Source organism: Nomia melanderi, chromosome 2 (genome assembly GCF_051020985.1).
Source record: "Nomia melanderi isolate GNS246 chromosome 2, iyNomMela1, whole genome shotgun sequence".
Classification (NCBI taxonomy): domain Eukaryota; kingdom Metazoa; phylum Arthropoda; class Insecta; order Hymenoptera; family Halictidae; genus Nomia; species Nomia melanderi.
In genome coordinates, this window is record NC_135000.1 from 30,104,247 (window position 1) to 30,128,370 (window position 24,124).

General features: G+C 45.9%; 1 protein-coding gene across 3 annotated transcripts in view; it reads left to right on the top strand.

Moving 5' to 3' along the window:
- Positions 1-24,124, top strand: part of LOC116429918 (uncharacterized) — a 383,306-nt gene that overhangs the window by 29,448 nt on the left and 329,734 nt on the right. For 2 of the 3 annotated variants that reach the window (XM_031983448.2, XM_031983449.2), the window contains exon 1: positions 2,897-3,729. The exons of the other annotated variant lie outside the window; for it this stretch is intronic. The gene's annotated coding sequence lies outside the window, so the exon portion shown is untranslated. Of the gene's footprint in view, positions 1-2,896; positions 3,730-24,124 lie in introns of those variants that run through there. 3 annotated transcript variants of the gene reach the window in all.

Below are 24,124 nucleotides of genomic sequence, written 5' to 3' on the forward strand. Positions count from 1 at the left end.
TCGGGATTGAAGGCTAGACGACGCGGCGATAAGAGGGCCGCGGGATCCTCTGATGAATTCTTAAGCGGAGTCGCCGAGAATTCCGCTGCTTATCATATTGAAAGCTGGCAGCGCTTCCCTTGATGACACGGGAAGGTGTCCCGGCCTCGCGACCCCTCCGCCGCGACCCTTTCACGCCCCTAACCGCGACCTCAGCCAGCCTGTTTTATTGAGACGCGGCCGGCGACGTTTCTCTTGCCAAAGATAAGACTGAAAAGGGATTCCGAGCGGAAGGACGGATTGCGGATTGTAACGAGCGCTCTTGGATCGACTTATTCGATATTCGATTGAATTTAAATCCCTCCGATGCGGATGGAGATTGAATTATATTGAATTAATGGAAATCGGATGGATGGGAAACATGTAACGCGCCGCGGAAGTAAGGGGAGATGGAAATTTCGGATCTTGGTGTTTTCGAGGCTCGATTTTGAATGGAAAGTTTGAGTGCTCTTTGGATTTCAATGAGGGCGTGTTTGGAAGTTGCTTTTGGTTGTGTTATGCTGTATTAAGTTTGTGTTTGATGAAGCTGGTTTGTAGTTAATTGTTTAGTAGGGGAGGAAATCAGTTGGATACTTGTGTTGTTTATATGTTGTTCGAAGGTTGATGGTTGGTAATGGGGTGGTAACGTTTAATTTCTGTTTTGAAGAAGGAAGTGTATTTAGAGTTGTCTTTGAATGAGAAATTACAAATTTTCGTCGCGGATGTGACGCGATGTCGTAGGTCAGAGACTCGTTTCGAAAGTTATCATTGAAATCTGCTGGCTGTCTTGGTAGCGTCCGCTGGACAAATACGGTGAAACGTAATCAAATTCCGTGGAACGCGTAATAAACTCTGACTAACCCTTTTACTGCGGGGTTTCATATTCCCGGCGCTAAACTGCGCTACACCGCGTAGCAGAACACCACCTGTTTTAGTTATGATGCACACTTTCCGGAATTTTCAGTTTTTCACCTTATATTTCTCGCGCGATAACGGGGGGGGGGGGGGAAATAAAGGGCGGGCCGAGGCGGGGGTGTCGTAAAGTATCTTGACGGGAGCTGGAATGACTGACGTTTTTATCCTACGTGATGTATAAAAGGGAACTGAATTTTCAAATAGTTCGTCTTTTTCCAAGGGAAAATCTCGTCGAAAGTTTCGACCAGTTCAATATTACGCAAAATGTAGCTAACGGGCATAAAAACATTTCATCTGTTTTCAGCTGGTAACTGAAATCACGTTCGGCGAAAAACTCTTCCGATTACAATGCTTTTTTTCCTTCGAAAAGTGGTCTTAAACTTTCTATAAAAGTAATTACAAACACCACACATACTTTTCTACGTACACTGATGCGAAAAACACTTGAACCGCGTTAATGGTTTCTACTTCGTTTACATGTGCATTATGCATGGAGATTAACTTTTTTACAACGTACCACAAAATGCGGCTTTCGCGCAGGTTTCATACGTTGTAGATATTATTTAGTGTGTCCATTACAGCTATATTTAACGCTAGACGAGTGCAGGACTTTCCTCGCCCACAGTAGTATTTATCCTCGGTTAAAGAGTCATCCATTCCCACGATCCCTTTGCATTCGGAAGCTTTCATTAGAAATATTTTAACGCCTCCTGATGAGATAGAGAGGATATTTTGTTTGAATATTTCTCAAATTGATGCATTGCACGAAGTTTAATATTAAGTATCAAATTTCATAGTTTCACTCTATGAAATCAATTGATGAGTTAGAGGCACCGAGTGCAAAGGGTTAATTATCATAGATAATATTCGCCGTCCGAGGATGGAAATCCAAGCACAAGGTATCCTCTCGATCCGGATCAGGCTCGTCATTTGGGGGTTGGTTGGGGGTAGCGTAGTAGTCGGGCGCAATAGCTGGGCGCGAGGGATTCGGATGCAGGCCGCGTCGTCGTTGTCGTCGCGGGTGGAAGCAAAACTAAAGCAAAAGAAGGAAAAGCAGGAAGAGGAGGAGGAAGAGGAAGAATCCTCAAGTTCGAGCGTCTCCAGGAAGCCGGAGGTTAGACGGTCCTCTCGCTCATCGGTGGCACATATACAGAAGGGGTAGGCGTGGCACTCGCCGCTGGCCCGTCGGCTGGTTGCGCGTGCACATGGAGCGACGGAGACCGGCGATAACACACGCGTGCGGCGCCTAGCTGGGACGGAAGTGAGACGGCGACCTGGGGTGCAGCGGGGGTGTATCGTCGACGAGGACGGAGAGGCCCGCGATGAAAGAGAACGTACTGTGCCTGTGCACTTGCACGCCCGCCCGAGCGACAGGGAGCGGTAGCAAGCTGCGTCGGCCGGAGGGAGACGGAGTCGCACGCGTACAGAGCGCCGGGGAGGGAGGAAGATGGAATCACACATGAGCGGAATGACGGGGAGAGAGAAAGACGGAATCACGCGTGTAGAGAATGACGAAGGGTGAGAGAAAGACGGAATCACGCGTAGAGCGACCAGGAGGAAGATGGAGTCGCACGAATGACTAGGAGAGAGAAAGACGGAGTCACGCGTGCGGAGAACGACGAAGGAAGAGGGAGGAAGACGGAATCACACACGGAATGACAGAGACAAACCCAGAATCGCGTACAGAGCGACAAAGACAGCTAGACGTACACAGGAAGAGTGACAGGGAGGAATACGCGGAGTGGATGTGTGTCGGAAGCGAGAGAGACGGAGCAGAAAGAGGAACAAGGGTGGTTAGCTGATAAGGGACGCGGCGAGAGAGAGAGAGAGAGGGGAACGCGGATAGATATATCGGTGAATTTTGAAGGGAGCAAGAGAGTGTGGATCTAAGATGAAGCAAGAGGGCGAGCTGTGTGGAAGAGGACGGCGAGGAAAGGGAGGGCAGAGGAGCCAGGTTGGAAAAAGAAGATCCCGCTGCCGGTTGCCGAGAGCAGGACAGACTGATCGCGAGTCCGGGAAGGGGTGAGTTGGCGGCGCGAGAGAGAGGGGGCGATGTTGAGCGAGACGGGACAGCGGTTTCAGTCACCGCCCGATCCTCGGCGCGCACGGTTTTCGAGCGGGTGTTCTTCTCGTCCTCCTCGACGGGGGGGCGACGAAATCGCCGATTAACGGGGTGGTTTTTTTTCGAGCAGCGGGACTCGGTGGTGATCGACCGATCGGTCAGGGAGCTCGGCCGCTGGACGGACTTCCGGGACTGGAAAGGCCACTGGGACACTCGGCTCTGAGTCCGGAGTTTAGGGGATGTTTGTCGCGGGAAGTTCGGTAAAAGTGCGACGATCGTGACGTTCGACACGGGACGCTCGGACCTGTTCTTCAGGGGTGCGACGAGGACGTTTCTGTGCGCGGGAATATAACACAAACACAATCTTTGACTCGTGAAGGATCAGGCTGATGTAAATTGTTGATAAGTGTTCGTGTGGGATTCGATTAGTTTCCTCGGGTTATGTAGCAGACGTTGGATGTTTTCCTTGGAGTGATCATGTGGATCGATAAACTCGGCTGACGTTCCGGGGAATAGGGATTTCGAGTTGTGCGTGGGAAATCGGAGAGTGTTACTGTGCGGACGCACCGCTGTTGCCGTTTGTTCGACGCGACCTTCTGCGAGGGATAGGTGTCCCGCTGTCGGTGGCCAAGGTGGAAGTTGAGGACTTCCGGCACGGTTTTCTTTCGAGGATTTCGCCGAACGAGATGCGGAGATCGGTGCTCCGGTTCTCTGGGCTACTTAAACGGATTTAGGTGAGTCCAATTTGAAGTTGTATTACAGGGACACCGCTGGCCGGGGTAACTAATGCCCGCGGAAGTTGCTCGGCCGATATTTGGCCCGCGGGGAGGACTGCGTTATTGCTGGTTCTGCTGGGTGTTCCCTTGACAAAGCGGCCAAGTTTATGTTTCCTTCGCGTTTACCGGCGCTACGCTGAGTTATTGGATGCTCGGTGAACTTTCGGGTTGAACTTCGATTCGTTGCTTTCTTGAGCCGTTAATAATTTTCTGCGTCTCGAACTGCCACTTCGGGGATGTATTTCATCCCCGTCTCTTCTGGTCCTTGTAATTTCGTTTGCGACGAAGTGAAGCAATTGTAAAAGGGTAGTACTGTGAAGCACACTGCAGAAGTAGTTCAGTTTGAAAGGTCTTTGAGAATTAAGTTCCACGAGATAAGGGATGAATGAGGGTTAGCGAGTCGATGAATAGAAAGTTCTATGTTCATTTTACATACTCACGAAGATATTAAATACCAAGTGCATCTATTTTCGATGAAAGATTACAATACCAGTTAGTTTACAAATGCAAAATGCAACCGAATAAATTAACCAGCTTATCCATTCCACACGAACGCTTCGAAGTTACATACAATCCGGTCGATGCACATAAAATCAACCCTCCGATTCTGCTAGCCGTTAGCAAAATATTGAATACTAAATCGTGCGCGCATTACATCAGACACGATTATAATTGAGTAAACGTTTGTACTACACAGTTGGAGTGCCTCCTCCTCTTCGCATCCGCGAAACACCCGTGATATTCTCTAGTTACATCGTTACCCCTTTTGCGGCAAAACATTCGCCATTCGGGATAGCTTACAAATAGCCCGTAATGGGTCTCGAGCGTCGCAATTGCACCGTGCCCGGCATATGCATCCCCTAATGCGGCCCGCAATAGCGACGCGCCGCTCCTTTGTTCCGTAATAGCGACTCTTATAAAACAGCGTTTTATAAGAGTTCCATTATCGGTTATTGAGCGGAATACTCATGTCGTTATCTTACGGGACCTCCTCGAGAACGGTCGGATGTTTTTTCACGGCCCGTTACCGGCAATGTTTAATTCTTAGCACGTCGACTGCCACCGGTGACCGGCGTTTTCGAATTGCTCGGAAGCAATTGCAATAAGAACATTTGTATCGAATGAAAATGCTTCGTAACTCGAGTAACTAAATAACGTAGATTATTTTAACGTAAGAACTACGGTATCAGATGGTTGATAATTGTTTCTACAACCACTTATCTTTGTTACGAGAGAATAAGTGCAATAATTAGTGGCTTAGAATAATAATGATCTATCTCTTAAGAAAAAGCTTAAGGTTCTTGTATTAATGGAATATTATAATGTTAGTACCAGTATTACTTGTTACTATTAGTAATATTAGTATTGAATTATCCTAAAAACATTTCACCAAAGATTCCTCGAGAATTCAGAGATATGAGTGAGATCACTTATTCCAAGACACTCGTAAGTAAAACGCTGAAAATTTCTATGGCGGTCGACATGTCAACGAGAGGTCAAGCCGGCGATGAAGATTAAGGATAAAGGAACGCGAGAAACACAAGATCGAGCGAGAGGAACGTTATTCCGCTAATGGAAAGTCGGATCCACAAATCGGCGATACAGTCCGTCGCATTCATTTCTTTGTGTTTTAAGATCGTTCCTGGGGCTTTCCAATCCGGGTCAACTAGCGCGTCCAGATTCGATCGATATCGAGCGAGGCCTGCCCACGGAAAATTGAAATCTTTACCGATAGACACGCCAACGGAAACGATAACGGGTCGCGGGACTATCCTTGTTTCCGGCGAGCCGGCCGTTCCTCGGCGCTCACTCGTTCGAATATTTTTTAAATTCTGATTCGAGCCTCGATTTCCGGCCGGCTAGCTCCTTTCTCGGAGCCAGACAGCTGTGGATTGCGAGACTATTTTTGTTTATTAAATAGTATACCGGAAAGAGGAATTTAAAAGGAAAATGTAATAATTTATAAAATCGTCGGATTACGAATGACCACTTGTAGTTAGCGATTCCTGTAAATCAACGCACGGTTATTGTTTAGCATAAACGCAGATTATTTGTCGGAATTTTATCGATACATATCGTCCCGGTAATAATTCAGTTGAACGATTTCCATTCCCCCTTATAATCCACACGATTTATTCCCGTCAATGCGGCAAGCACGGTAACAAATGAATCGAATACCGAACGATTAATGAAAACAATCTGTACGTTCGCCGGATGCGATCTTTATTCCGAGCAAAAGATTCGCTGCGTTCATCAGTCAGCGGCGAAGACGCGAATCGCTTGAATCGTATCGCGATCTCCTCGATCAAAGGCACCGGTCCACAGACATCTTTACAGGTCAGAGTTCGTGTTTCTTATCGGATGAAAACTAATTCCTCAGTTTCGCTGAACAGTATCGAAACTACACGTAAAGAACGATTTATTATTTACCCCTTCGCTGCCCTTTGAAGAGATTAATATCGGTAGCTGGACGGGTAGAAGAGAAAACAAGGCTCGAGCATCGCGAGAGCGAGCTTTTCATTCGCAGTGAATGCCGGAGACCGGAATACGTTCGTTCGTTGCGCGCGTGTTTCCCTTTCGCCGATGATCTGTTCTCCTTTCTTTTTGTTCTCGATTCTTGCGGCAGCGTGGAGCGACTATCGAAGAGCTTGACCCTATAGGAATGATACTGAATTCCTAGATACTTATACTGGACATGTAGTGTTACGAATGATATAGTAATTTATAATAATTGACACCGTAAAGAAAGAAACCACCGTAAACAAAAATAACAGTTAAGCCTTTGCACTCCGAGAATTTTTAATATCATCTTCCAACAACTCTAAGTTACTTTTGCTATAAGCTACCAGCTTACAATATTATAAACGAGCCTCCGAAAGATTGAAGACACTGCTTGGTTATTGAGAAGCACGTATACATTTGAAAGTTAGCGAAGAGTTAACCCTTAGCACTCCACATACTTTTGTGGTACGTCAGCAACGCCTACCAATTTTGATAGTAGTCCTACTGAATATTACCAATGTTATAACACTTCTTAGACCTTTAATTCCCTCCTCAGTACAAACTTCGTATATTTGGAAGATCTAACAATCTTAAGGTAGTTTTCTTAGGATTCATTAAAATATTTAATATTAGAACTGGTGCAATAGTGGAGCCTACAGAGTTCCAAGGGTTAAACAATAAGAAAAGCAGAAATAAAGATAGCCTCGATCGGTGGGAACGATATCCATCGAAGTTGCCAGAGGTTCCCGAAAGGTTAATTAGCGGGTCGAAAGTGTACGTCAAAGGGGCGAGTGGTTTTTCTGTTTGCGCGCGTGTTGCCGATAAATCGAGTCCACCGGGCTAAAAGCCTCTCGACCCTTTTCACCGGCGGCACGCGGGGGAGGCAAAACAACCCAGCCGCCGGTGTCCCGTGGAAAACTCCGCCGGTGAGAAGAAACACTTGGCCGAAAGTAAATGCTTTTTCCGGATTCGGATGTCAGCGTTCCCGCTGACGGTGCTGTGCGGGGGCGGGCGCGGGAGCACACGCAGCTGGCCGGGGAGTTATCGTGCGCGACCGCAGAGAGCCGTGCGGTCGACGGCGTCGCTCGCAAACACCGTGTTGACGCTTTGCGGTCCGATTTAAGGGATGTAACGCGAATCAATGGATCCGTGAAATTCGCACGACGCTTCCTCCCACTTCTGCGCACGTGGGAAACCGGATCGAACGGGTTCGTTACGCGAACTGTTTAACCGTTTGCGGATCAAGATTGTTTAGAGCATTCGGAACCTGCAGATTCTGCTGAATTAGATGGTGAACGGTTAACCCTTTGTAGATGGAGATTGTTTAGAGTGTACGAAAGCTGAAGATTCTGCTGAATTAGATATAATGGTTAACCCTTTGTAGATGAAGATTGTTTAGAATATTCGAAATTTTCTGCAGATTCTGCTGAATTAGATAGTGAATGATTAACCCTTCGTAGATGAAGATGATATATTTGAGAATTCTGGTTATCTAAAGATTGCCTGGGAAGTATGTTGGAAGGGTTAGGAAGATGTATTATCGAATTCCACGCTGAAGAAGATTGTGTACTCTAGTTTCGAGTATTGATTGTTGCAGAAATAGAATGAAAGTGTAGGGTACACAGGACGCGGGAAATTGAAGTATAAAATGTCAATGTGCAGCGAATAAAGTTTGTAGATCAATTTCATGAGAATATTGGTTTCAATTTCGAAGTATCTTTTACTCGATCATGCTGATATCGGTATCGAAGTTTGAGGAATAACAGAATATACTTTGCGAATGATATTGCTTTCGAAATTTCTTGCGCATAAGTTTTGTAGTTCGTGAACAACGAGAACAAGGGAGGTTTAAGAAGTGAAACGGTGAAGCAGAAAGTTTGCTTAGATTCGAGAAGCATTTACGAATTATGTGCTGTTGATCTTATCATTATTTTCTTAGTTGTTTCTTGCAAACAGAATTAAAGTAATTTTTAATCTGTAATAAACTTCATTTTCATTTTTATATCTATAATATCTATATCTATAATATCTATATCTATAATATCTATAATACAATTTATTCCTATTCCTTCCACTTTAACTGTTATCCATTTATATTGTACGAGGTAAAACTAACCAACAACCGGAACCGCCTCCGTTCCCAAAAAATTGAGTCGCTGAAGAGGTTAACATGTTGCGCGCCCGTCGATTGACGAAGTCCCTCGCGTTTTTCCAAATCCTGCAGATGCGAAAGAACGATCAGCCGAACCGGTCCATACGTGTTTTCCAATCCGGTATTGGTCGATTCATCTCAATTCCGATTTTCCTGCTGCAGTAGAACGAAACGCGCGTCCATCGATCGCGTAGAATTTCTCAGTCACCGGTACCCACGGCACCGTCCGCCATCGTTGCGCCACCGGTTTGCCCGTGGTATCCGGTGATGCGTGGATTTCACGCAGACAAAGACACGGATGCCGATTAACGCACCGTACACTCTGTGTTCAAACAAGGTGTCTATATGGATGGTATATTGCGATCCTAATACGTCGGTCCGCGGTACTCAAACGATGAATCATGGTAGGCGTCTCAAAGTGCTGAATTTTCGTCGATGACCACGCAGCTGGTATATACTGATTCCCGACGAAACGATTCATCTCGTAGTCATCGAGTATTTTAATGAACGATCTATTATACGTTCAACAAAAGTTGGTAAAATAATTTCTACCTGAAGAGCTTTTTGAACGTAATCAAACGGAATAATTAAATATTGAATAATATACTGGAGAGATTAATACTGAATGCAACGTTTGATCAATCCAGTGATCTACATTTCATTTTAATAATAAATAAACAGTTTGAAGTATTTTCCTGCTAATAACTTGTTTGGGAATAATAGAAGATAGCGGGGAATGAAGATAGATATTATTTAAGCTAAGTATAATAAAGATATCGAATTCGAGAAGCTTTGGAAATTTTTAGTGGTAAATCTAATGCACCTTCCATTCCCGTCGTTCCATATTTCATTGAATAAAGAAATCGCTTGTGTTGCGTGCATCCAGAGATTAAATTCTTCTTGGAAAAATCGAATTCCCGTCTATTGAATTCCTATCGATGAGCGCAGTTTCTATAGCGAGCCAATAGAAACCTCCCGAGACCATTATTCACTGGCACACCTAATTTCGCAGCAAATAGAGACGCAACGGTCTTCACATGCGCAGGAATTAAGCTGTATCGCGAAGAACGGCTTCTGAAAGTTCCGTTGATCCTCGTTATTGCGCGAAAACTTCCCTCCCGCTCCTGCGGTGGGTTTCGTGCAGGTTTTTCTTTCGCCTTATTGCTTCGGGCTGCGGGAGAGCAAGGTTTCCCGGAAGTTTTCTTTGGTGACTTTTTCTTGACTAATTAGATTCGAGCGGAAGTCCGCACGAACGTAGAAATGTGCGGAAATTATCGATAATGGACTGTGTTTCAATTACCGCGGAAAGCATGTGGCGAAAGCTTTCTTACGTAGAAACGCAGAGTTACGCATTTAATTAGGAAAATGGAAAGTTTAAGTAAAACTCCCTCTAATCCGCACCTTCGCGTATTCAACAGAGAGCACCGCTATTTAATATACATTTCCCGCGGCATTGTCCATTTTATGAATGCTCCCTCCATCGGAATATATTCCCGTGTATCTGCATCCGATACATCGCTCAACATGCATTGCACCTCCTCGTAAATGGAGAACATAAACACCTGAAGTACTCGTAAATTGTATTATATCGATTTCAATTTTCTTAGATATCAAATAGAACATAAAACGATTTCAATCCTCGAAGTACAATCCATTTCGCCTTGATGTGCAGCTGTCTGCCATTTTTCTGCGAATACTATTGCAATACGATGACTAAGCTATCGATGCTTGTCTACCTGTCAGTATTAATATTAGTAATTATACAGACATTTATTATTTCAATGACTATCTTCTCCGTCTACTATTATCCGATCGCCACGTAATATCACGGGTATCCTCGCGATTCGTTTCTATTTTCTCCAACGATTAATTACCCATTGTTATCGAGAAACACCGAGAACATAGAGGAGAAATAAAAGGGACTATTTGTTCGAAGATCTCTCAGCTTGAACGATCCCATTCGATGGCACTCGAGCTCACGGACTAGCCAGTATTTCCTTCGAGACAATCTCCACCCTCTCCCTCGGCGGCATCCCTCGCGAATTATTTATTTTTCCACGGGACAGGTTTTAGACTGAGAATCCCTATCGAGAGGAGGACGAGCCTGCGTCGTTTTGACGATCGAACCCCGGTAGAATCGACGTTTCTCGTGCACGCCACAAATATCGAAACAATAATGGAACCACGGAATCTAGGGCTGCGATACGTTTGTCATAGTTGCTTGGCTCGCCTCGTAAAAGCTCTCTTCCCTTTTCTTTTTCCTCTCTTCTTCCCTCGTTTCCTTCCTGTTCTCTTCTTTCTCTCCGTTTTCCGGCCCCCGTCGGAGCCGTATTCCCGGGAAAAACGTTCCCGCGAAATATTTGACCCGGTACGTGACGCGTGTTTGGCCAAAAATCTGCAAACTTCAGCCGGAGTCCTAAATACGGCGGACAATGCCGCGTACGTGGTAGCTCGCATTTCGCAACCGGAATATTTGTTGTATTATCGACGGTATTTGCGGGCTTCGCTCCGCGCAGTAGCCCGCTGCGTTTCGATTACCCTCGAACATATGCTCTGTAAATACTCTATAAATACGAGGTCATTCGTTGCGTTCGGGGAATTGTGGGATATCCTGCGGAGATTAGAAATTTCGCGGAATTTCGTTTACATTGCGTCACGCTTATTGCTTCTTGTGCTTCGGACTCGTTGTTTGACTACACCGAACACGAAGCTTCTATTGATCTTGCGTTGCTTCTCACTTTAAATATGTTTCATTTGTTTCGCAAATGTCTTTGCTACGTTTCTTTCTTCGTCGCATTGTAAAATGTCCGGAGAGTTTCGACGATTTCAAATATTTTCGAGTTCCAAATATCGTGAAATTCCTGATGTCCTCAAATTTCAGATATTCGTAAATTTCAAACATCACCGAATTCCAAATATTCTCAAATTCCAACTATTCCCGAATTCCACATACGTTGAAATTAATTAGCTAACCCGTACAACTGAGCCGACGCGAAGCAGCGGCCGCCGTAATGATAAACCATTAAATCCGCATCGAAGGGAACGGAAACCGTGGAAATTAGTCGCTGATCGTTCTGCGCGGTTGAATCGAGACTGTCGCGCTTCTTCCGAAAGTTTCGCCGATAATCTGATCAGAAGCTCGTTAACCATTGAAAACTCTTGACACGCCGATAATGTCTCGCGTTCGATCGGCCAAGACCCTCCGCCCCGGCGACCCCTTCGTCCCTTCGGTCGTTCCCTTTTCTATAGATTTTTTTCGTCGTTCCGCCGCGCGCCGACGGTTCGACGGGGGGGCCGGCCGTGATTTTTCAACTTTCCCGTCGGGCATCGGGCGTAATTAAGGGTAACCGAACTCGCAAGTTTCTGACGGGCCTTTGTCGGGAATAATGCGCCCGCCCCGGCGCCGAAGCACTTTAAATTGATCCAGCGCGCGCGCGACGTGCTCTCGAACGCGCGAGCCGAGCGACGACGTAATCGTTGCGTTGCGCCTCGCTTGTGGAAACTTGCGCCGCTTTTCCGGCATTGTCGGGCCGGATAGTTTTCGCGAGTTCCGTCAAGTATTCCGGGGGAACGGCGACGATGCAATTGCAACTGCGAATTCGGCTGACTGATTTCACTTGGAATTGAATCATTCCCATCCGAAGGGGACGTCTCTCCGGGTATATCTCTGTTATCTTGCTTTTTGTACCGCGATTCGGGGAATCGTGGAGACTTCAGTTTCCCCGATGAACGTTCGTTTGTTCGAACGGTAAGTTCCGAGTTCGAGGTCGGAGCCGGGGAAAATGTTTCGGAGGATGGTTCGAGATGATTCAAGGGTGGTAGTTAGTGTATTTACTATATTATAGTACTATCCAGAGAACACTGATAAACTATAATCTGATATAACGAAGAAAACTGCTCCATAACTTCAAATTATCCATTTAACCCTTTGAATCTCGGTAATAAGCAGCAGCCATCAAACTACACAAAAATTCCACGATCTCTAAATAAAATTATTCCAGTAACTCGAGCAATTACCAACGATAGAATTCAACAGAATCAAACCAGAATCTTCTACCGCGTTTCTGAATATATCGCACGGCATACTCGAGTATCTCGCAGCATCGTGCGCTCGGCAAATAGTTCCGCAGCTCGTTCGAAAGAAAAACAATCGCGGTTCGTGGCCCATTACACTCGTGCTAGTAGCAAAGGTAGCGCCGTACGGTATCAGCGGGGCTAACAAGGCCAAAGCGGAAACAGGGACAAACGATAGGGGCATTCGTATTAGCCGCGATAATTTGTAACGGCGTGAATTATGCATGATTCTCCGCGCCCCCGGTATAGATTACACGTTGCGGGCCGGCCAGGGTTCCGCGTAAAACTCGCGAGAATATAATTTTACCGACTGTGTCCTCGGCCATTATCGAGCATTAATTACCTGCCGCCGCCGGAATTTTATCGCGCGCCGGCCGAGTAACATCGCCACGCGAACGAACGCTTGGTCCCGCCTATTATTGTTCCATTAACGGTTCCGCGGCTGCCACAACACAAGCCGGGAATCAATAGGCGATTTTAATCCCGCGTACGCGCATACTTTGGATTATTTAGCGTCGCGACCATCGGCTTCCGGTTTTGTAAACTGCTACCGCGCGTCGCCGCGCTAGTTTCACTGCGATGGAATTTCATAAGGCAGTTTGCATGTGGCGTTAAGCTTCTGGGAAACTTGCAGCCTTTTTTACACGATCAAGGCTTTAAGAACTTTTTGTTGATATGACATTTGAAAGCCATATTGCGTGAGAGGATATTTTAAATCAGTAACATCTGTTCTTTATACATATTTCCTTAGGAATAAATGATTCAGCATGTTCGATGGTTTTCAGGCAGAGTGTTTAAAAATGAATATAATTGTAGTGTTAATGAAATTATAATACTACCTTCATTGTTGAAGAGTTCATCTTGCAGTGTCTTAATTGTTTTATCAACTCAATGTTTCGACGATAATGATTCTATGGAATTACATAAAAATAGAATGTGATTTATTAATTTCCGGATTAATTTCCGACCTCTTTACACGACTATCGTTGCGTGAAAGCGGCCTAATGGCCACTGACGGCGATCATCTCCCCGGAATTCTTATAACGATCGCTTATCGTGCGGAATTTTCAAGCGAACAGTTTTTCTGCGACACTATGCTTCCTCGCGTTTCCTTCCGCGCGATAAAGCTTGATCGCCGCCTGATGCGTCCGTGATGGAAGCTCCATCTTCTTTGCTCGCGGTTTCTTGAGCTTTGGATCCCTGGTGCTCGTGGGTTTCATTGCCTCGCGATCAATTGAGAAGTAAGGGTCGATTTCTGAACGGTTATAGGAATTTATATTGTCACAGGGTGGCCCGCGAACGCATACCATTAACGAGCAGTATTCGATGTTGCCGCCGGTGAAGGATAATTTTATAATATGAAACTTTGAATTGCAAATGGAAAATGTTGGCACTTGATTTCCAATGAAATCTCTCTTTAACTGGGTCACGTTATTCTGAAAAATCCCGAAATGTATACTCTCCCAACGGTTTCTACAGTGTCGTCGACATTATTCCACTTCGCGTTACACGGAATTAATTACTGAACCTGCAGACGGATCTCTGTCAGAGCAGACGTCTGTCTATACCATTGTAATTTAAATCCGACGGAGCCGGAAGCGTTGATAAAATGTGAAATAAATATAACGCCACGGGAATGTCGATAGAATCCCGAGCGAAGCACAGAAAGCTCTTTACATTCCCTGGAAGTCGGAGAGGGGATTATTGATGACAATCTGCCGCGGCGTTAACAAGCTTCAGGATCCCGCTTCCACGCGGGATTTCTTTCCCCGTCGCCATAAACAAAGCGCGTCGCCGAAGAAGCGTTAATTCGCAAGGGAATAAAGCAGCTCCTGAAACGGGACTTAACTTACTTCGGATTCACCGCGACGAGGGGAGAGCTCGTACGGGTCGTAATTAGTTTATCAAGTATCGTTATCCCGCCGGAGTTTAGGTAACCGTCACGAATAGACTGCGGATCCTTCCGTATTTATGGGAACATTGGAAACTCGAAATGTACCCTAATACGGAATACTCGAAGCGTGCTACGTTTTACGGTGTTTGTTAAGAATATCTAGTTCTATTTTTAGTCATTTTATTTTTCTAGTTACACCCTTGAACCGCGAAATTTGCACGAAAATGCGCAGTATAGTCATGAGAACTCGTTACTGGGCGCAGCGGATGGTCGCGAAGTTCTCGCGTAACGCGTTTCGAGCTCGCCCCAGCGAATCGCCGGAATTTTTTAGAAGTTCCGATCGATCCTCTGTTCGTTGAACCCCTGTTTCACGATTATTCCGATTTAATTTCGGGATTACCATTCGGGGATGTAACAGGATTGCCGGGGAATTGATACTCAAAGCATGCTTGGAATATCACAGGTTCGAATATGCTGGGAATTCTTCCCTTTTGCTTGAGTCCCGCGTTTCCAACGTGCACGGCGGCGCGCGCCCCAATAATCTTGCGCTTTCTGAAATATCGAAGCGAAAAGCGGAAGCGATGATAGCAGTAACGTTATTTTAAGGGGCGATTCTCGAATGCAACAGTGCTTGAACCGTTGCTTCTCCGTTATCGTTACGACACAGTTGACGCAATTTTTGGATAATAATTATTAATTAACAATGTAATTGTTGTCGACGCTGTTGCAATGACGCAGCGGTTGTACGGTGATCTCTATGATGCCGATGAATCCACTCGCCGCGTAATCAAGTCATGCGCCAATTACTGATAGATTTCATGAGCCCACAATCAAATATGGTATCGGTTACGGGTGATCCACATAATCCTATAATCAAGTTGAACGTTGGTTGTTAACAAGTTTTGTGGTTCTACGATTACTAACCTATTATAATTTCTGTCGTCTCGATATGAATACGAAATATGAGTTTTCTATATCATATTTCCAAAAAGACGAACCGTTATTCAAAGGTGACTTGGAACGAGATTTCACATTGAGATTACACTGAATAAATAGAAACTTTTTTCAAATATAAGTCTCTATTAGATATCAACTGTCATCCATTTGTACCCCTTACTTATCATTAGTGTTAAGATTTTCTTATTTTATTATAAAATCTACGTAGCAAAGAAATATCCGCTCGTGGCTACTGAAACGGGTAGAAACTGAAATCTGCCCGAATATCGGAGGAGTCCAGGGACATTTCCCTATTACCCGATGCGAAAGCGCACGCACCGTCGGACACAGTACCGTCGAAGGCAGTTTATCCGTCATAAGGTTGTTCGCGGTTATCCTTCTTCGCGGAAACAAGGTAATATTTCGCTTCTCGGCTGTGGCCGGGGCTAGCTGCAGCGCAACCAGACCAAAACGCTGCGGGAAAGCCAGTGGCTCGGGTCACGCTCGGGATTTATCGCCGCGTACTTCTTACCAACGAGCCGCACATTTCGAGCGCGTGTGCGCTATCATTTCCCGTGTTCTTATAAAGCCGGCAGAAACTTCTTGGCCGGTATTTATAAGGGCTCGGGGATACGTTGTCGGAAGCGCGCGGGGCGGAGACGCGCGACGCGACGCGACAGTTCCAGGGAATCGGTTCTATGGGTCCGTCGCGGAATTTTATGGGATCCGGGGACGTTATTCAAGCTTATTCAACCTTTTGAACGCGCCGCACCCCCGGCGAACGATGTTCCGCTTGTCCGATCCGATGGAACAGATTAAATCTGAATGGGCTTTGCATCAATGGCGTCCGGACTGTCGTTTGCGGGGATAAAGCAGCTCGAACGAATGTGTTTTTTCGTGAGAGAATGTTAATTACGTCGGTGGCTGAGTTTGTGGATAGATGGATCAATGGATTGATGGATCAATAGATGCACGGAGCTGTGGATGTAGAGATAAATGGATTTATGAATCAGTATATGCATGTATCAATGGATGCATTCATCGATAGATTGATAGATCAGTAGATGTGTAGGTCAATGGATTGATAGATAAGTAGATGTGTAGATCTATAGATAGATAGAATAATAGATATTCGTGTCGAATAACAATATGAAAAATATAATGAAGTATAAAGGGTAATTCAACTGAATGTCGTAAGCATTTCAGTTTTAGTCTATCAGAATCATCCAAGAAAAGAATTTGCTAAAATTTAGGTCCATTAATTAGGATTGAGCTAAGTGACTCGCAACTATGGGAGGAATGTTTTAAAGCGGCTTCGAGAGGATATTGTGAAATATCACTTAGCCGAATTATTCGGCGGAAGTAATAAGGAAGTAGGATATCGCCGGACGGACCGCGTTTAAAAGCGGAGACGGTCTGTGATCGTTTTAATTCTGGCGCCAACAAGAGAGTTCGCTTAGTAAATTCAATCTGTTGCCAGGGTTCGCGAGCTGAACAGTAGTTAAAACTTTCATAATCATCCCCTACGATGGGAACCCGTTGTCAGATTAGGCGTTTCGCGTGAGCGTAACTATGTAATACGAAGCAGTTCGTAACACGCTGTACTTTATTTTCTATTCTAATTTGATGTTCTCGCGAACCACAACTCGTTTCTCTATATTTTACAACCCCCACATTTTAATCTCTTCCGCGATTCCTTCGTACTCGGTTAAAAATTTCAAGGAAACGTTTATGAAGCGCGGATCGACTATCGCGACGGTGATCCCTGAAATTGCATTAATGATATGTCAGTCCAACCGCACGAAGATTTATAAATTTTTCTAAGACGGCTCTCCGCCAGCCCCATTAATTACACCTCCAAGTCGCAGACTTCCGCGGAATGGCGCGGCTTTGGCCGGATTACGGTGCTTCCGTCCGTTAACTTTTAAAAATGAACGCACCGTTACGTCTCGAGTTTAGAAGTTCGTAAATATTGCAGCGGCGGCGTTCGGGGCCCCCGCTAGCCACGAAACTTCCACCGAATTTCCTATGGAATACTAAATCGCGGTGATGCAAGTTTACCGGCCGCTTGATGCAAAACTAATCGCGGCGTCGTCGCGAGCGATCGTCGCTGAGTGACTTGCATCATTTATGCGTCACGTGGAATATTCAGATTCTAATGGGCCCCCGGATTCCGGAATAAAAACAACATTGCTAGGCGCACGCAACGAAATTAACCGACAAAACCCGGGAATTATTGAATGCGGCCCGCAGTAAATCGAGCTTTGACGCTGCGCCACGTCAGACAGCGCGACGGGATCTCTGTATTTAAGTTTTCAGAGAGTACACTACGGTAATTGGTTACTGACCTAACTCAGACTTTGATTTACATCCGTCGTATATTCAAGCATACCCAACTTGGATCTAAACCGAAACGAAAACCAAACCGCACTCGCGTTGAGTCTGGCTCCCAGATTTCAGAAACGGGAACAAAGTTTCTTGACACTGGAACCGAACATTCATCAACATTCACATGGAATTATTATAAAAGAGATATTCCTACAGTATTCAACCGTTTAGAACATCCCATCAGACGTTTAATGCTTTTAATATACCAATAATTCACGTTAACTCTTAACGAACCAGCAGTATTTCAAGTTGACTTACTCTTGTAAACATTACAACAACAACAGTGATAGAAATAGTGATTTTTTCCATCATATACACGATATTGGACTTACTAAGTAAAAGTGCCATGCTTATATGGCGGCATTGCTCCGTTAATGCTTGACTGACGCGTTTCAGCGTTGATTTAGCTGTCTCAAATCTCAATAATTCTAGATCAAAAACCAACCAATAAAAACACGTAAATACCATTTCATTTAATTGTCTATGGTCCTCAAACTCTTACAACACTGCGCCGCACTGGGCGCCGGCCGCGAGGGAAAAATGGCTGCCTCGGACGGCCGCCATTGTTACGGCTCGCAGCGGTCGCGGCAGTATCATGCGGCGCACGAAGCGGGTCGGGGCTCCTTAAAATCCGGGTCGTAGTCGGTATTTATCATGAACCGGCGGAATTCTCGACGAAGCTGTACGCTCATCTGGCCGACAGGATTCCGGCACGTACGGCGCATAAAGTCTTTGATAAAGTTCTAAATAACCGACACGTTCCCGGAAGTCGACGCTCGCGCGTCGCCCCTTATGAAACCGTCGCGCCGCCTTCGGGACGACGAGTCCGCGGATCGGCGCTTCCGGTTGCCGATCGGCGGGATTAGAGGGGCCGAACGATTTCGTTAGATTCTCGTAAACGGGACTGCGAATAGGAGCCCGAGGAGGAATAAAATTAAGCCCCGGCGCGGCGGATCGGTGTCTTAACCGGAATTCCTGGCTAATTCCGCTTTTGGAACTCGGGCTGGCCATGGAAAGGATTCTAGTTTCGGGAAGTTGCTCGGTACTGGAATGCGCCTGGCCAAGTGGCGAATAATAATGCGAAATCGAGTTAACGTAATTGTGTTTAAGAGTGAGGCGTTTTGCTTCGTTGGTTAATCCCGGAGTTTGCCTCTGGGAATATTGCTCGCGCTAATGATTATAAAGTTCTGAGGATTGTTACGCCGGTATTGATATTAGCAGGAGATGATACGGATATAACGGAGAATTTCCGAGGAAGCAATGTCGGATATAAGTAGTGTCAGGAACTGCGTGGACTCATACCTCGACGCGAGTTTATCTAGAATGTTTCGTGGATTCGCGTGCGGGCCAGAGGAACGCTTGGTGTCGATAGTAGCGGGTTCATGATCGACTGACTTTCCTCAGTCGATCCTCCACGAAGAAGTAGAGAACTACGCAGTACGTACAGAAGCGAAAGAAGAAAATCCAACGTCAATCGTACGAGTAAATAAAGAACAAACAGATAAATCTACGAAACGATTCAGTAACATCTAGCTCAATCTCCCCGAAAACACTACGATTAATCAGAGCGGATTACCTCCTTGAAACCGCTCGCAACATGCTCGGCGACTGCTCCGGAGCAATTAAGGACTGATTAAAAATAATTATTCTCCTTGCCGCGGCGAGAAGCCACACTAGACCACACCAGCGAGCCATGCCGACTCGTCGCAATTAAGCTCGGCGGAGGAGGTCTGAAAAGGCGGCGCCCAATTTTTTCCTACACGATCGTCGGGGACGTTGCTCGTCGCCGATGTAATTGAAGGAGCCCCACGCGAGCGGGAAACAGGGCTCGCGTTGAGGTTCTCCGAAGGGAATCGAGTCGAGAAAGCTGGCGGGTACCAGTTGAATTCACGGGAACCGGTCCGCGAACAGTTCCGCGGCCTCCGGGCAAAGCCTTCAGCCCTGATAGCGTCTTAGAGTCCCCGGTTTCCGCGGTCTGATAATAATTCGCTCCACGTAGTCGGTTTTCGTGGCTGCGAACGCTAGTCCGGATTACTTCTGCCCGGCCGGGCACCGGGCCACATGCTTCCCCGGCCGGCACACAGGCACATGTGGCGGAGCTTAAGCTCCCAGCCGCCTACTTAGACCTTCATTTTACAGTTTCCCGTCGCCGCCTTTGCTCCTCCCGGCCAGCGCACCCTCGAGTGCCCTGTGAGGCACCGCGGCCCGGCCCAAGGAAACTTCGCTCCTTAACCGAGACTTTTCTTCCGGGCCTCCTTCCCGCCCGCGCCCTCTTCACGCGTCCACCGCCGCGACTCTCGTCTTCGGGATTATGTCCGACGAATACCACCCTCTATTCAACTGCTTACCCTCGCTCGCATTCTCTTGTTCGTCTCACTGATTCCGCCTCTGCGGATGCGCTTCGTCCTCGCGTGTTTAGCTGGCTGTCTGCTTCTCTTTCCGACTGCGGCCTGCTTTTGGGCGATCTTTCTCCTCTTCGTCGCTCGTTCCTAGGATTTAACTGCTACTAAGCTTCCTAGGAGTAGCTACCTCTCTTCTGCTTCTAGTTCTTTATATGCTTTGCTGCTCTGGTTTCTTTAGTCTGGTTTAGCTGCTTTCTTCCTCTGCATCGATCTTTCCTTTGTTTTTGTATTATTTCCTCGTTTCTGATTCTGTCTTCAACTGGTTGATTTATTTTCTTTGAATCTTCACTGTCATCTTTCTGTATCTAAGTTCTTCCGTATTTTTACTGATAGTTCAATTTCTTCGTTTCTGCGACTTTAATACTCTGTTCTTCTTTCCGTCTCTAGTTATTTTTTTCTCCTAGCGTGCTTCTAATTTTCTGTCCCTGGTTCCCTTTTTACTTCTCATTCTCACCCCCCTGCATTCTACCGTCCGCCGCTTTCTTCTCCGTCTCCGGTCCTCTAATTTCTGTTTCCCTACCGAGTCCACTCTAATTCCGCGCGCACGTGTTTGCCCGTAACCGCATCCGGCGGAGATGATATTGCGGCTCTCGAGACCGCGCCCCGAGAAGTCCTTTTCAAACTTCTTGGTCGAGACTCGGACCGATCGAGAGGATCCCCGCTTTCATCGGCGCACACTCGCGCACGCAGCCACGATATCCTACCGACGCGTGCTCCTCCGTCTTTCATTGACATCCGCGCCGGCTCCCGTCGAGGTTTGCATTCGACGTTCCGTCGGCGCGAGCACTTTTCAGAGGGCGGAGGTATTTGTCGGCGCTTTATATTATACAGCCACCGGTGGCACGAGAATTTATGCGAGAAATGACGTGAAATATGAGATGAAGATGTACAGGAAAATTTGATGATCCTCTCAACAATTGACTGTCGACGTTCAAGCCGGATTTATGGAAGAATTTCTCACTGCGCGCGCGATCCACGGCTGCCTTTTACAACAACGTATAATATTTATCACGTATCTCGATCGACCGGGATAAATTCATGAAACTGCCGGACACCCCGACAACACGTTCCGCATAAATTCTCCAATGGATTCTTAAAAAACATTCCTACCGCTACAGCCCTAGAACCCCCACCTTTATTCCGTTTTAATCAATCAATAAAATACAAGTTTATGCATTTATAGCACGACCTGACCTACAAAATGCCGCGAGAAAAGTCGAAGCGGATAATAGATTTCACGCTTCACCCGTTCACATTAATTCTTCAAGTTCCGCGACTATATCGAACTCGATCCACTTACTACCAATGTACATTAGTAACGCACCAATTTAATTACTGTTGGCCGACGGGCATTTTATTCGGATAAAATAACAAGACCTCGAATAAGAAACGCGGCGGATGCATAGAAATTGGGAAGAAGAGGATTGGAGGAGTCGTATCAGGCCGGAGTGAATGAGAAAGGGTTGAACGGGGCGGTGGCAGGTTAGGGAGACAGTCGCGAAATCTAATGGCAGACGGTGAGAAATTAAAAATGCCCGGTGGGCTCGCGCGTAAATAATCTTGGGGAATGTTTTGTACGCCGCGGGAGTGATTCCGCGATGTTTCGGTTCCCGGGCAAATGAAGAGAAAAGAATCTCCCTCTCGCGCGCGGGCTCGGCTGCGGAGAATGCGGAGCTCGTTCCCATCGCGATGCATTCTAATCGCCGAAGTAACCGCTTCGGTGATTTACGCGACACCCGTTAACGCGCGCGATGATGGTGCCCGTATCCCGCCGATTCGAATATCGTTCCGTTCCTGTTGTAATTAATTTCGAGCGTAATAGAAATCATCCGGACCCCGCGCGCAGCGTTTTCTCGTATTCGCGTAAACGCGTTTCTCGGTTTCTTCTCATTGACTATGGATTTCCAAGATTCGAATTAAAGTATTTGTAACCGAGGGGCTTTGTACTGCGTGAGGTTTTGTAGAATGGTTTCGAAGTTTCTTGATTTTCAGTTTCTATAGTCAAAGTTGCTAAACTGTAAGCTTCTATAGTCGGAGTTTTTAAAGGTTAAATTTCTATAGTCGCAGCGTCTAAACTTCAAGCTTCTATAGTGGAAGTTTCTGCGTGTTAAGCTTCTACAGTCAAAGCGTCTACGTTTTAAACCTCTATACTCAAAGTTTCCAAATTCTAAGCTTCTATAATCAAAGTTTCTAACCGTCAAGTTGCCGCGTTTGAAATTTCTGTACATCAAATTTCCATATTCCATCCGTCTCCGGATCACGCGACGAACTCATAGTCCAGAACTCATTAAAAACGAATAAATCTCAAATGAAGTAACCGAATACGCTTCCCTAATGAACACGAATTCTTTACGTGTCGTCAGCTTCCATTTCCAAATTAATAAGCAGTAACGAAGGAACGTTCCGCTCTCGTTCTCTCGAAGAAGCTCGCGCCGCAGTTTCGCGAGTTCAATCAAGATCCACCGATCCCGCAATAGTTATTTAAAGCCGAAACTCCATTACGTCTTCGAATGGGACAGGAAAGGTGGCGTTTTCGCGGGCCGGCGTCGAAGTGAACAGGGTATCACGGTTGTCGCGTTCGGATTCTCATTTCCTCCGGCCTTTCGATAATAATTCGGTGGAATTCTCGCTCGGCGAACAGTTGGCCGCAAATATTGACCGTTCCCGGCTACGAGAACCGGCTCCCATCTTCGCGGATGACGAAAGTCGCTTACCTTTTCGCGTTATCGGGGTCCTCGCTGTTAACAAAAGGAGAAACTCGGTTCTCGTCCCCCCTCTCGGTCGGAGAGTCTCTCCTCCGTGTTAATGCCTCGCGGAAAACTTGGCTTTCATTTCCGGGAGCAGCGAGTTACGGCTCCGAGACACCCTCCACCTCCTTCTGTCGTTCAATTTAATTCGGTTTGTCTAGCGTGACTTCATCGGCAGGTAAATTCCGCGAGCGTGCCGACTATTGTTCTCGATCGTGACGCTGCTATCTGCTAAAGTTCCCTTTAACGCCAACAATTTCGATGTACGCCCTCTTAATTATTCATTTCTTATACACCATTCGTACGGACTGTAGAAACTTGTAGCTTTCTTGGTCTTTTGGTAGTCGGTTTTTCAAGGTAAAATTGAAATTTAACCCCTTGTCCTACAACAACGAGTGAGGCTCGTGGTGAAGATCTTCAACATGATTCAACAAATATCTATATTACTTAGTTAATTCGAATTCAAAATAAATATTATTCCTCTGTTATCAACTATTATACTTGAAAGGAAATATAGAAATAACATATGCCTAGAATTTTTCTCTGTTTCCAATAAATTATTCATGACAAAGTAGCCGTATCGATGAGAGTTGAGAAAGAAATCATAGATCAAGGGGTTAAAGAAGTTTAACACTAGAAATACCAATAAAAATGGCTGCTTTCGAACTGTTCGTTATTAATACCTAAAAGCATTGACTACTAGAAATGATCTTGACAACAAATAGTTTCACTCGAATACAATGAATGTCTGAAAAGACCGACAATGATCTATTGCCACAATTTTCATAGGAATTATTAGATCTAGTTCTAGTGTCAATAGGATTCTCATTTTCCCATTTCATCAGAAACTTTCGTTCAAACGTCATAATTTAAAATCATGGAACAGATTAAAAATTTCCAAATTCCGCTTCATTCAATTCTCATTTCCCAGACCATTTACCACAAACATTTCGCGCCCATATCTTGCATCATCCCCAAGGATCTCCTGTTAACCAACCAATAGAACGAGAAATTGTAAATAAAAGCAGCAGTCATCAGCCCGGACGCGGCACGGAGAGGGTTAAAGGTAAGTCGACGCGTGATCGATCGCCGACAGATTGCCGCGTCGATTCAGTCTGCTATCGGTTGAACGGTGGCTTAATTTAATGGAACCGCGGGGACGAATCGATTTTATTTTTATAGTCCAATCCCGCGGCGAGGCTGCGTTCGTTTACCGTGACATTATACGAGTCCGCGCCGCTCATAAGAATGAGCGGGC